This window comes from Poeciliopsis prolifica, unplaced genomic scaffold (genome assembly GCF_027474105.1).
Source record: "Poeciliopsis prolifica strain line A6 unplaced genomic scaffold, Auburn_PproV2 SCAFFOLD003, whole genome shotgun sequence".
Classification (NCBI taxonomy): Eukaryota; Metazoa; Chordata; class Actinopteri; order Cyprinodontiformes; family Poeciliidae; genus Poeciliopsis; species Poeciliopsis prolifica.
Window position 1 is genome coordinate 4,162,936 of NW_026562378.1, and position 15,039 is coordinate 4,177,974.

General features: G+C 42.0%; 1 protein-coding gene across 4 annotated transcripts in view; it reads right to left on the reverse strand.

Annotated features, from left to right (window-relative positions):
* Positions 1 to 15,039, reverse strand: part of sulf2a (sulfatase 2a) — a 67,456-nt gene that overhangs the window by 43,132 nt on the left and 9,285 nt on the right. For 2 of the 4 annotated variants that reach the window (XM_055027197.1, XM_055027194.1), the window contains exon 1: positions 6,395 to 6,871. The gene's annotated coding sequence lies outside the window, so the exon portion shown is untranslated. Of the gene's footprint in view, positions 1 to 6,394; positions 6,872 to 14,930; positions 15,022 to 15,039 lie in introns of those variants that run through there. The other 2 variants (XM_055027196.1, XM_055027198.1) reach the window with 2 other exon arrangements.

The following is a 15,039-nucleotide window of genomic DNA, read 5'->3' on the forward strand; positions in this document are numbered from 1 at the left end:
CTCTATGCACCACCGATCTGAAACAAACTTCCGGAAAACTGCAGCTGAAAAACTAAGCTCCTTAAAACACAGACTGAAAACCCAGATGTTTAGTCGCCTTTGAAGCATCATCGACTAATTTAACAAATTAGTTGATTACTATGTTATTAACAATGATTATTTAATGACATAGTAAATACAAAATTCTTTGAATAAGCAGACTTGGCAAGACGGGTAACTTTCTGAAAAAGTAACCCCAACATTTCAGGAGTAAATAGTCATTATAAGTGGTGTTTGTCAACTAAAGCTAAAGGACAGGTCCCATCTTCAATCTAATGGAAACTCTGTGCAATGCAGCTGGAGATTATGGTGAAGGTATGAATCTCTTCACCCAATAAAAATATCAAAATACCAGTGAAACATGCAAAAAAGGGTTTGAATACTTTAACACCAATAAAACATTTTCCACTGAGATGCAGAGGATACCTAGATACCCGTTTCCTACCTAGGAAATGTTTTGGCCGTAACTGTATCCCATTTTTATTTCTTTAGATATTGGGATGTGTTTAATAAAATCCATTCATGTCCATCAAGCTACAAGAATGTGTTTTATAGGAATGAAGTCGGCAGCTATTTTTCGTAATGAAGTCAGGAAGGTGGATATTTGTTTCCAGCAGACAAAGCATTTAGAGGCATGAAGCAATCGAAGCCAGTAGGACTTATGAAATGAATGGAGTTATTTATTTGCTGAGCATGCGTTTTATTGAGCATTAATGTTTCTATGAGTTGAGTTTACAGACATGAATGTCCTCTTATTAAGCAAACGTTCAGTGCGAATTCATTTTTTTTTTTCAGGAGCACTAATGAGAAATTAGGTTGCATCCGCGACTATTGGTTGCAGTGAGCCGCTTCGTACTTAACCTCATGTTGAGTTGCCATGACAAGTGACAGCGTAATGAAATGGATAATGTGAAGGTTTTGGTGGCTTTCATTTTAGATTCTTCAGCCTCCCAATCTCCATTTCCAGCCAGCATTCTCTCTGAGCTGTTTAACTTCCCTTTATCCCCGTTTTATCAGTTTTACATTTGACCTTTTTCGAAGCCAACACAGGCCAAAAGCGCCCTTTTGAAAAGTAAATTACAGTGGAAGAAAAAGCTATTTTGAGTTGTTTTGGGTCAGAGTGTCTTACCCTTTTCCAATGAGTCCTGCAGTCCTAGATTCATTTAATTGTGACTTTAATGGCCCACTTAGTCTACTGCTATGTGAGTGCACTCATTGATTGCTTGCCGAAATTCAGGAGAGTGGGGTGTGTCTGTTTGTTTTGCTTCACTAATGGACACCATCTCAGCATGCACCTCAGCCGAAAGCCAGCGGCAGAGCAAACATAGAGATGAAAAGAAAGAAACACTGCCAGAGAAGAAAGAAATATAAAACAGTCTTTAAAAAAAATCAATGAATCACATTTTTGTGTCAGCAACTCAGGAGGAATGAAAGATGAGGACGATTCTTAAGGTAACAATCAAACCAGACCCGATAAAGCCTTGCTTATCAGACAGACAATCTGGTTTTAAACGATTCTTACAATCGTCGCTCGTAGCCATTAGTTAATTCTACAATAAATTAACCTCAGCTGTAACAAAATCCCAGATAAAGCCGAGTGGAGACGGCCACTGGATAGAGAACTGAATGCTGCATTTTAAGATGTAACATGGCTTTAGCAATGCTGCTGCTGTTTGATATTAGCAGTGAAAAGGGGCCTCAAGCTGCTGTCTCTCGGGATAGATGGGGCAGTGAAGCCCGTACTCTGTGGCCAGCAGGGTATAATTACGTTTTCCCATGGGGCACCTCTGCTGCACCAACTCAGCCACATAGAGGGGAGAGATTGAAATCTGATTGCACTCACGCGCAGCCATCAAATGTCCACACGTCAACAGTGAACGTGTGCACGGCGCACACGCCGGTCTGCGTCTGGCACGAGCGCAGAGCGAACGGACGCGCGCCCAATCAAAAGCGTCGCCAGTCGTCGTTCTGTCCGACTGTTCTCGCGGAGGAGAGTCTGAGAGAGGCATTGTCGAAACGCCCTTCAGTCTCTCTTTTATTAGAGCTGACGGGAGCAGAAACACCGGTCTCAAATGCTGATCCTCTAAAGACGCCTCATCGCAGGAAGCACTAATGGCGCCTCGTATATTTTTCAGACAAACAGGGATTCAGTTTAGTACTACTGACTGTCAAACTGCGTTAAAATGATTCAGAAGAGTCGCTGTGAAGAGGTGAATAAATAGTGCAACAATAGCGGTTTGTCTCATGAGTTAGTGATGAATTTCTGGAGGGTAAAAACTTATACAGTATATGTTGAAACATTTTATTTTCAGGGCTTCAAACAGCCTAATTTAGCATTCAAGCACCAACCACTACTCTGTGGATTTATGTTGGTTCTTAATATTTCAACACACAATAATTTATTTCGAATAGGGAGCTACAGTCTGCTGCAGACAACTAACTCGAAACGCGTATTTGCAACAGTGAAAATGAGGTATCCCAAGTACTGGCTCCAGTTCTGATGAGGTAATTTTAAAATGACCAATATTTCATCCTGCTGCACCGCTTGTTTTGTTTCCCTCTTGTGCATATTGGTTCTTTCTGGGTTCTCTGGCTTTTTCCATCAGCCCAAAAGCACGCATTGTTTGTCTGCCCAGAGAGGGCGCTGTCCAGGGCGTTCCTCTGCTAAAGTCACGATAGTGTACATATTCGGATTTCAAAGTCACGGCGTTCAATGTTTTCAATACTCTCTCTGTTTTGTTTAAAATAAAAATAAAAAATAAAAAATGAATAAAAAGATGAGTTTAAACAATTTGGTTTCATTATGTTCTAAATTTTAAAAGGGGGGAAGATTTAGAGCTTGCAGGATTATTTCAAAGCCAATGGGAGAAAAGATCAAATTTTTTCTCCATTATGTGTGATGTTGACATTCAACTTGACTTTGTTTCAGGTCCACGCATGTGGAGAGCCGGCAATGTACCTTACTGCTGTATGGTGATAAAGTTGTTTGTTCTAAATGTTTTCTCCTCTCTAGCTGCTTAATATTGCCGTATAGCAGAGCTTAGGGATAGCTGGGAGTTCTCTGTTTTGTTTTTACTTTTTATAGCTGCCCACAGAACGTGGCATTGCATGCATTTACCATATGTACCATATACTGAAGTATATAACAGCGCTGTATTTGTTTCATACACATGCGTACGGAATCAACGGGGTTGTACCGAATATTTTTGGTGCAAAAACTCCTGCTGGATGGATGTTGAGTGTGCCTGGTCTCTCTATACAAGTGTATTTGGTCCGTTTGTATAGGACCAAATATAATCTAAGGCTGCGTCACACCACAGCCTGAAATGACCCAATTACGATCTTTTGTCAAATCTGATTTTATTTTATTTTTTTTCACGTGGCCATTTGCACTTCCCAAATATACTGGAAATCACCTGTATGGATATACAGGTGATCTCCAGTGTGAACAGGCAATCGACTTGAAAGCGTCCCGCATGCGCAGTAGAGGGCACAGTAATGTCACACATAGAGAGCTAACTCAGTTTTTGTTAACCACCATAAAAAGAAGTGCTGAGCGTTTGCGGAAGTAAACATGGATGCTAACAGTAGAGCATCTTATAATTGTGAAGTTGTTGTCTGACTGGAGCAGCATATGAACAACTTAATCCTCATTACAGTCTGAAATGGTTGTTGTTTTTCTTCCCGCTTGCATGTATCAGGACACAGAATAGTGGAATTTGTCGAGTATCAGTGACGTTCATGTTGGATTAATGCGACATGTTAGGTCAAATCTGAATCCGATACGTATCAGATATCCAGGCAGCCTGCTTCAGATTCAAAAAGAATCCGACCTCTGTTGTCCAGACTGTCATGAACAAATCAGATACAAGTCGCATTAAGTAAAAAAAACAACAAAAAAAAACATCAGAATTGGGTCACTTCAAACTGCAGTGTGAACACAGCCTAAGTCACAAGATCTACAAACAATGGAGGAAGTCTTTGTTGGGACTGCGGACAAACTCACCAACAGGTCATATCAAAACAGAGTTTATTTGTTGACATTAGCTGCTTAGATTAGATTCATCGTCATTACACAGTAAGCAGTAATTACACAGTAAGCAGTAAAACAAGATTAATAGCACAGATCTCATCAGGGCTTTTATAAACAAGTGAGTTGTCTTCTGTAATTGGCATTTTAGCAGCCTATCTTAGCATGAAAACATGCCAACGGGACTGAGATGGGAGTATATTGAAGATGGTAGCCTTACATGTTGAATTACATATCTCTAATAGAAAAATGATAACGCTATGATCCTACACTTGTAAGTTACTAAGTTTAAAAGCAAATAGTTGCTCTTGATGATATTACCTTTACTTAAGAATCAAATTTTAATTCAGTTCAGCATGAATAGCAGAAAATCGCGCTGAGCACATCCCTGTGAAACTGTCTTGAGAATGGCGTACGTTCTCATGTCATAATTTAGATGTCGTAGGATAGAAAATAAGCAACGTAGATGAAACACGTCTGGATAACTCCATCAGAGTCTAACAGGGATGCTAGATTTAGGCCTCTTAATGTGACCTCATCTAAACCATTATCTGACCACAAAAGGCAACTGTGGTGGTAAAAAGGGCAGACATTAGAGCTGCCCAGATATCCTGCAGTGTCACCTTGACTGCTGATACCTGCCACCACACCACCCTCCGGCCAGGGGAGGAGGCCCGGCTGACAACAGGTCTGTCAGTAGTGTTTCGAGGGGTGGAGATCGGAGGAACACAGTCCTTCCTCTGCCTTCGACAGCAGCTAAGGCGTGCAGTATTAGCATACAATCCATATTCATGTGTGTTTTCCCTTTGACTGCGTCAAGCAGCTCCTCGCACACATTTTGAGCCAATTTTACAATCAGCATGTCGAGCATTTTCTCCAGCAGTCCCGCGGGCCTCTTGGATATTCTCAACACGGGAAAAGAAAAAAAAGAATACATCAACAGGTCTCAAGGTCGTTACCTCCTCTTTTTTGTCTGCGTGTTGGCATGTGTGAGGGGTTCGAGTCTTTAAAAAAACGGTGAGGGAACAATAAAATGGCCGATGGTGGTTCAAGTGTTGTGCGTGAGCGTCATTTTAAGCAGCGCGAGCGTATTAGATGCGTATGTGCAACTAATTTAGTGCAAGTCGGTGGTTGTGGTTTTATTTCTTTTCCCACAACATTGGCGAGGGTAACCAAGCAATTATGCCTGGGAGTGTGTGTCTGTGTGCGAGCATAAATGTGTCCATCTGGGCGCAGAGTGCAGCATGCAGTTCCGACATGCCTTACAGGTAGAGTAAGCCAGAGCATCCTCCTTTGGTCCACTGACATTTCGGTGAGAAAAGAGGCCAGTTGATGTGGGGTTACAGCTTCCATGAGTGTGTAGGAATAAATAATGAATGCTTAAGGAAGAGATCTCCTTTTCTTTCCACCCATTCATCCATCCCTCTGTCCATCTCTGCATTCGTTCATCCACCCAGCAGGAGCACCAAAGAGAGCATTCAGAAGCTCCTGTCATAAATATTTCAGCCATCAGGTCAGCGATCACACCCTCCTCCCCTCAGCTGCTCTTAACCGCCACTGCTTGGTGATGACACAGCCTTTTGACCCATAAAGCTATTGACAAAACACTGATAGTGAGTACATTCACTGAGACCATTTGTCGGTAGATCACCTGGCAGCTGTTGAAATGGAGAGTCTCAAATGAACCCCTAATTGGCTTCCAGAAAAAAAAAAGGTTGCCACAAGTTAAATAATTTCACACAGACCTGCACCAAACTTTAAAAGTAGTAGCATTTTCACTTTTGTTGTTTTTTGCTCCAGAAGAACAAAACAAAATACCAAAACAGACAAAAGAACCACTAAACATAAAAAGTGCAATCTTATGGTCGATTTTCAAAACCAACAATCCACTCAAAAACGACATCCCTTGCGAGGAGTTGCTTAAAAACCAAACAAGAGACAGAGATCACATGTTAATAGTGCGAGTGTTTGAAACTCCAAACTTCGTTCACAAAGCAAAACGCCAAGCCGCTCGCTGCCCTGACTCGGAGCCAGATCCCGCGGAGCCTCCGTTATAAGCGAGAGGTCTGATCTCTTTTAGACCGATGAGCGGCGCCGTTAGCGGCATGCATAAATCTCAAAGGCGAACATAACGGATCAGAGCGTTCAAGTGTAAAACTAGGGCAAAGCTCCAGCACTGTGCCGTCTGGATGCGCTCCGCTTGGAAGGAAGGAAGCAAGTCCTGCAGAGGACCGAGATCCGGCATGCGGGGAGAGATACGTACACATGCTGCTGTATGTCAGCGGTTGTAAACAGACATGAGCCGTCAGATATTTATTCACGCACCTGTTTGGCCAGCCTACGCGCCGTCCACTCCCGTCCTGCTCTGCTCGGATCCAGTCGGCTTGCGCCGGCAAAAGTGAGGAGCGAGTCTCACCCCCCACGCAGCCCGGTGGAGACAGCTCACTGTTATGGATGCACTGACAAGTGAAAAGAGGGAGGCGTGGCTTCACATGAGATAAATAAAAGAGGGAGGGAGAGAGGGAGGAGAGAGACTCCCTCAATCTACAATTCAATTTTGCCCTCACTCTCTTTTCAGGGCCGTTTTGTCCTCCTCTTCTTTTAGCATATTCTCGCCCTTCTTAAGCACCCCCTCTTCTTTTCCTCTCTCCCTCTCCTGTGTGTTATTTGTCAATGGTTTCCATTAGTTTGACTCTTTCTTCTCCTGGGTTGTTTCCTGTTTATTCTTCGTGTCGCATTTTCCCTCTGCCTCTTCAGGCTTTTTGGGCTCTCATTCATGAGCAAACATGCTGCAGAGTTGCATGCGTGTGTGCGTGCGCGCGCAGACACCGAACCAGGGCAGCTCTGGCCATCTGTTGGAGCCTGTGAGCTTCACCTATTCACAGTCTCATTAAGGCAGAGGCACACAGAGGAGCAAGAGAGAAAGGAATGGGAGGGAACGAAGGATCAATCTTAACGCTGCAGGGTTGTGGAGGGAAAACGCGTCGTGGCAAACGCACACACTCTCTCTCACACAAAAACACACACTATATCTGTCAGGCTGGCACCTCTGAAGAGAGCTGGCATGGGCACGCCTGCTCACTGGGTTCAGACACTGAAGGGGATTTGGCTCGCAGCGTTTTGAGCACGCAGACAGAGAAGAAACGCGCACCCAAATCAATTAACACAGAAACCCACGAAAAGTAAAAACGGCACAGTACGCAAAAACACACGCAATCAAAGAACATTTCTCTGACAAACTAGTGCTAAAAAAGTGAATAAACTTAAATAAACAATACAATGGAAACATTGGACATTTTTTAAAAGTCCCTTCTTGTTGACAGTCGGCCTAGGAAAAATAAAAAAGGCATTTTCTAGCCCGGCTTCGGCTAGATATTCATCCTGAGTGCGGGCGTCACCTCCTATTTCTGACCAGAAGGAAGAGGTGCGACGGAGGGTAGCAGAGGGCGGAGGCATCCATCTCTGTCTGCTCCAGCCGTCCCATGATGGATGCGCCTGTTTATCCCTCTCTGCAGGTTATTTAGATGCAGTCACAGCCAGAAAGATTAGTGATGGGAAACTTCTGCACCTCTCTGCCTCTCCTCCCACCTCGTCTAATCAATAACACTCTTATCTATAATCAGCATTTTGAGGCATTTCTTCATGGAAATATGAAGAACAGAGAGAGGGGGGGAAAAAAAAGAATAATTGTCCCACTCCTCTCGATGTTTTCAATTACAGAGTCGGCTATGGATCATCTGCGTGTCAGCGGGGCTAAACAGGTTATTTGTGTCGCTGCGGTGAGATGAAACCATGCTGAGCAGGGAAGAAAATCAAAATCAAAACAGCATTTCTCTGACCAGGATTGTTTCTGAAAGAGGCAAAACAAATGGTTTATTCAAGATGGGAGCAGACAGCAGCCAGGTGGAAGAGGATGCTCTACGTCAGGGCCAGAGCCAAATAGAAATTTTTGGTTTATGTGCGAAACAGTCTAATTACAACATCCCCACAGTGAATCATTGAGGAGGCAGCATGCTGTGGGGATACGTAGCTTCAGCGATGACATGGAGATGAAAATGAAGGGGCTCAGATAGGCTTTAAAAAGGCTTGCTGCTGACACAGAGCTTCGGCTTTCAGCAGAATCGCAAAGCCAGAACAATGGAAAGGTTTGGATGAAAGCATATTTCTGTGTTTAAAATGGCCTAATCAATGCCCAGTATCCAATTAAAAGACTTAAAAATTGATTCCTGAAAGTTTGTATCTCGCCAGTCTGTCCAGGGCCGGCCCAAGCCTCCATGGGACCCGAAGCAAAATTTGGTTTTGGGGCCCTCTATTTCTGCTAACAATGTGGGCCGGCTGGAAACAACAGTTAGAATATTAGATCATTTGCACACCAGCAAGGACAGGTAAAAGACAGAAAAAAATAAAATAACATTTCTTTCAGAAAATTATCTTAGTGCTCCTAACATCCATCGTATTTAACCCAAACAAAATGTGTGGTACATTAACACGGGCCTTGTATAAGGAAGGTGAATGCTGCTGTGACGAGGCGCAGGCTGACACCGAGTTGGACGAGCTTGGTCACAAAAATGCACACATAAACACACACAGACAAAAAACACCCGTGTAATTACACTGATAAATGAATAAAGGCTTTAGCAGTCCTCTCAATTACCGTCTGTTTATTTCAAAGCATGATACACCAATTTGAAATACAACAGGAGAAAATATCAGCTGAAATATTTATTCTGTGGCAGCAGTGACGGCTCGCCTTTAAAGTGCAAATCAGGTGGAGGCGTAAACTAAAGGACTTGCAGCTGTAATTACAGTAAAAGGTAGATTTCAAAAGAGTTTCCCCCACCACTTCACAGTTAAGGCTGAAGTATGCAACTTTTACAAAAAAATAATAAAAAATGTTTTTTTTATTTGTTCATGCTATCACTGTGTGGCGACTGTAGAATATGAGACGTGTACGTGCTGCTCAAACCCTCCACCTTTCTCTCTGCTGCACTACAACTGGTTCACCACAACGCAGCCTGCCATGATTGGTCAAGGCTAGTTAGCATAGCCACTGATGATGGCAGATAAACACTTTTCTTGGAGCAATAATTTGTTTCTCTGCCATTAGCACATTTAGTAGAGTTGATTGACAATGTTAACGCCCGCCTCCTGGCTCTGATTGGTTGTTTTTGACAAGAAGCAATGCATTTCCTCAGGAGTAAACACTGAAAAAAATGCGACCTTTTCACAGATCGTCTATCATATTATATTGTCACGACATGGTGATGGCTTTAACAAATGAAGAAGAAAAAAAAACATATTTCTGTGAAAGTTACATCCTGCAGATTTAAGTACTACTTTGTGATTGTGTGTAAAATAAAATATCAAACAATACTTTGCTATTTGTGGCTGTAACTCGGAAAAAGGGTGGAAAAGTTCAAAGGTCAAAAAGACTTGACAAGATGCCATCGTGGATTAAGATTTTAACAAACATACAAAAAGTCAAGAAGTAAAATTGTGCAACACATGCATGTATTAGTAACATAAAGAAGCCATCTTACAGCTCTTACATGCTAGATTACAGACGATTCCCCAGACGCTGCCGTGTTTTTCCAGAGCCATGCCGGCATGCCAACACAGCAGCCCAGTGACACCACTTAAGCACATGGTTTATTCATGCTCACTCTCTCTCGGTCCCTCTCAAATGCACTTAAAGCTGTGTCATGCTGCTGACTTCTAATTGGGCTCAACACAGATAAACAGATGCGTCTTCCATCAAATCAATCATGAACAGAGGAGCGTTTCTTATGCAGCTGGGATTTATCTCAACAGATATCATCCCGGACAGAAAAGTAATAACAAAAAAAAGACCTCAATAAAAGCCGTAAAACATAGAAAGGGAGTCGCACAGTAGAAAATAAGTCTTTATGTTAGACAAAAAATAATAATAATCACAGTTTAAAGCCTCAGAGAGAGAGGCCAGACCTTGGGAAACACATTTTGCTTTTCTGTTTTCTGCTTCATTGAATACAAAGTGGGAGAGGCCTTGTGAACAAGCCTTTGCATGATAATGTCAGGGCAGATGCATAAATAAAACTGAAGGGTTTCTCCTCAGATAGGACAGAAAGACAGCCATGTTCTATCAGGCTGAGATCTCGTCCTTGGCTTCAAGTATGTTGTAACAAATGAATTTGTTCCTCTTCTTGCCCTTTGTGGGCCAGGCTAATAAAAATATCCCCCGTCAGTTGGCAGCATAAAGAGGAAAAGGGCTCATTGCAAATGAGGCAGACCACCTCAATGCCTTCCTTTCACCGACTCGCCGTCTCTCAGAGTTTTACTCCTATTATTTTTGCAGCCTGGCCTCTTCGGTTCAAGGCTGACTTCTCCTCATCGCCGCCGAACAGGCGTACAGACACATCCCCAGCGGGCTGTCCTCTGTTCAGCATAAATCCCTTGTTGAATGTCTATGTCACCATGACTACATTATGACGAGAAACAGAGCTGGTGAGGAAAAGTCCCAGAAGCTAAAAATGTAAAGACTCAAGGACAAGGGATCGGTAGGACCGAGGAGGAGAGAAGTCCTTGTGTTGTGGAGCCTTTCTGGTGAAAACAGTGCACAGGCTGCAGCAGGTTCCCATTTATCCTCAGAGTGCATTGCTTGAGGCAGGCAGATGCATATCTGTGCCTCTTACAGAGCATGCTAAAGCTCAGACATGCGCTAAACGTCAGTTTGCATTCGTAGAAAATGTCCTGACCTACTAAAGTCACTATCGTCACAAGGTTCAAATGTAGCGCATGTCCTGCTGTGCCCGTTGCTCCAAGACCACATTATGGATTCTAATAACACACATCAAACATCGCCGTGATGTAATGAATTCAAATCAGCTCTTCTGTCATCATTTCCAAGAGTGCCACTGAGAACACAAATAGCAAAGGAAGCACGTGTTTTTGATGCATTGTTCCACATCTGCAGGTAATGCCATAATTCAATCAAAAACAACAAAAAACACGAGAAAGGCAAATTAGTTGTTTCAGCTGCAAACGTGTCAAGGCTGTGCTCACTGAATGTCACAGGACGTACAATGCAAAGAATTTACCAAGTCAAATATTTACATTATTAACTTTATTTCATGCATCATAGTTTATGTCTTGAGACTTAAATATTTTTGCTCCTGTTGAGTCACATCCTTCACTATTTCTTGTTATTTACACACAAATACAAAAGACTACCCTGATTTCATTTGCTCTCGATTTCTAAAATACTACGCTGCCAAGGTAATATAGTTTAATGCCAGTAAAGTACATCATAAGATTCATTCGACATGGGCAGAGAGACTGGAACAGAATCAGATGATTTCCAGGTGGACTGAGATGAGGCATTACACCATTAGCCACACTATAACACTCTTCAGAGAAAAAGTTGTTGCTGTCAGAAGATTCAAGTTACAGTGCTTTGAAAATGTAATTTTCTCCCTTGCAGATTTCCACTGATCTTGATTTTTTGTCACACTTCAAAGCATAAATCAATCATTCGTTAATTGTCTAAAGCCACTCTATCCTTGTAGCGACACCTGGTGGTTGCCAGTGTTGCTCTGCAGCCTGACCAGGGTGCCAGGCAACAATATAACCAACCATGCTGCTGTGGTTTTGTTAGTGAAGGAGTGAAACTTTCCCAGTCAAACTGGCCAAATATGAAGTAGTTGGGAGGCAACAACTGTTTTTCTTTTTGTTTTCGGATTATGCAGCCGGGGATCAGGAAGCACACAGCATGGCAGCCCTTCATTTGGATAAGACATGCAGTGATGAACTGTCCTCATCGAGGACCAATGTCATAACTTGCTTGTTCCTCAGATCAGAAATTGGGGAAAGGTCTGCTGACAACACTGTGCACCTTATAGCTGCTGCCTGGGTTTGTACTCCCATTTAACTCTCAATTCATGGTGTTTATGGTTTATGAGTACCTCAAAGGTAGATGGATGAAATACTGTTTGTGGACTTCATTTTCCATCCATGTTGGGACCTTTCAGATGATCATGAGGCGTAGTAAAGATGTATAGATTACAGAAAAAAACGAATGCTCTGGCAAGAGATGTTTCTTGATCGTTTCTAACTTATTTTAGGTCGACACATCAAGTTTTCCAGATCTTTCAGGTTGTCAACCAGGTTACTTTTGAGCACATTTTTTATCATTCAGGTCTGGTAGTAATAAGTCCTGCATGTGGCTAGTGAAACTGAACAAAAGAAAATGCCATCAATCAACATTAACTCATGATTTAACAGAAAGGGCAATTGTTTTTTCAAAATAGAGCCGAATTGCTTTGAATTGCTTTCTACTTGATAAATATGATTACCATTTCAAAACTGTACTTTGTGTTCTTTATCTGACTTTAAGAGTTGTTTGATGATCTAAGTTACTTGAGACAAAATACTTTTTTCTTAGCGATCCATCTTCGCTGTCATGGAGGTTTTAAAAATGAAGAACAAAAGCTGTAAGAGGGTGTTTAAAAGGAAACTACTGTTAAACTCGTCTTCATCCCAGCAGCTCGTAAACTGTAACAGGGAGTGAGTCGTAAAACAGACACCAAGCAGGAATAATGTGTTGCTTGGGTTTGGGGTGTTTTGAACTTTCTATGTCTGTCAATTAATGAATGTGTTGCATTGAGAAATGCAAACTTTTAGGAAATCTCTCAGTTAAAGTCTGCATGTACTTATGAATACACACTGAATTCACACAGATTAACAGACTAAGGGTGAGATAAATAATCCTAAATCATTAACATATACAGATGAGAGCATTATTATTGTAATCACAGGCAGATTTAGGTTAAAAATTATTTTCATCCAACCGAAAGGATTGAATCTGATTAAAACAATATATCCAAATAAGATGATCTAAAATTGCAGTGCTGTAAACTATTTTTCCGTTTTAACAAGACTGTGTATATTATATATCATGTTGTCTGAAGGGAGAGGATAGCGTTGGGATTAATAACCCGTTTAGAAAATAGCAGTTTGTTGTTTTTTTGCTGCAACTAAGAAAAATCTCATGCTGTGACATATGTAGAATTTGCACAAGAACTGAAAATGAGCTGAAAAGAATAAAATCTTCTGTCGTTTCCTCTTTCTGAAGACAAACAACATAAATGATCAATAGTCAAACATGAAAAGTTAATTCAACCTGACAGTTAGAAGCTGACAGAAAACGATAGTTTGGCAAAGGAAAACTGTAAACTAATTGGATCCGTCATAGAGACAAACACACACCCACAGAGATGCACACACTTTGTTCCCGTCCGTCTGTTTTTCAGCGCTACAGAGGTTGTGGAAGTGTTGGCAGACCGTGGGATCCGCAGATCAAAGAGCAGCCCCCCTGTTGAGGACTGCAGTCCCAAGGAACACAAGCCGCTATGGGCAAGAGCCAGCATCACATCCCCAGCTAATTAGCCAAACCCCCTTTGACACCACGCTATTTGCATTCTTGATGTACAGCACTTGGAAAGTATCTGCTTCACATATTAAACAAGAAGCTTGTGGGTTTGTCTAAAAAGGCACCCCAGTGCTTTCAGCACAAATGCATTGGTAATCACTTTAAAACGCTGTGAGAACAACTACACAGAGAAGGTTAATTACTCAAAAAAAGGTGAATTTAAACTTAATTAAAACGAAAGACTTGTGCAAACCTGATTGCTCTTGACTTTGACACAGACTGGCACATGTAGTGTAATTTTGAGGCAACCCACACTCGAGGTACAACGAAGGACAGCTGAGTCTCGAGAGCTCTGAAGTGTGGCCTTTCGATCTCGCTACTCACTGGAGTGAAAGAGTGGCGTGAATTATGGATCAACCGGCCCTAAACAGCCATGTAGATCAGCAACGGGTCGTGTTTGGAGTCTTCAATAATTAATTACTTGTTTGCTACTGAGTGGACCTAGCTTCTTTTCTGTGTGCCTTTGTGTCTGCAAACAAACACTGGCTGGCATGCAGGGATGTGAGCAGAGCAGCAGAAGAGCCTGCTGTGCAGACCGACATCAGAAGGAAAGGTCAACAACGAGGCAACTGGGTGGGGTCAGGGATAGAGTTGTAAAGCAAGGCCAGGGAATAAAACAGTATCCCAAGATTTGTACGTCTCATTGGTGAATCTAGCACAAATATCTTAGTGCATCTGAAAGAAAACAAAACTAACTTACAAGTAACTTTTCAGTAAGATGTTGGAGCTTGTTTTAAGTCAATAATTTCTTAATGTTGATGAAACAGTGCTAGTTTCACTGGTAGAATATTTCACTTATAACATGGGGAAAATGTTTTGTTATGAGTGAATTTATATGTCACACCTGATGATCGAATCGTCAAAAGTTCAGGCCAGTCAAAGTTCAGGCCTAAATCCATTTAACAATCTATTACAAGACTTGGAAGTTGATGTCCATCCAATCTGAGCTGGAACTATTAAACCAAAACAATATGAGCAAAAAATTCACTCTTTCGATGTGTTAAAGTCATCTTCCTACCTACCGAGCCAAAAAAGACTTGTTTGTAGAAAAACAATAGTAATGAAAAAACATCTGTCATTTTCCTTCCACTTCTAAATGATACACAATTTTGTGTCAGTGTATCCAGCAAAAACGCATTGAAGATTGTAGTCGTAAAGCGGTGAAATGCGAAACAAAAATTTGACAAGTATAAATACATTTGCAACACAGTGCATGCGAGTACACTCTTACAGCTGCTAAGACGAAGCTGGATTATTCTCAGCACATGTTGGCACTTACTGCCAACAGAGTCTCCAGTGTGCTATAACAGAATGATGTCTGCACAGCATATTAATGAAGTTATCTGTGTCTGTCCAGTGCATCCTACAAAAACGGTAAGGACATGTCTTCCTTACCCTGTGGCCATGTCTCCATGGGTTCCCCAAAACAGCCAGCAAAGCAGACTGCAGTCAGGAGGGAGGATATGAGGCAGCTCCTCCCTCTGCCCTGCAAGGAGTAAAATGA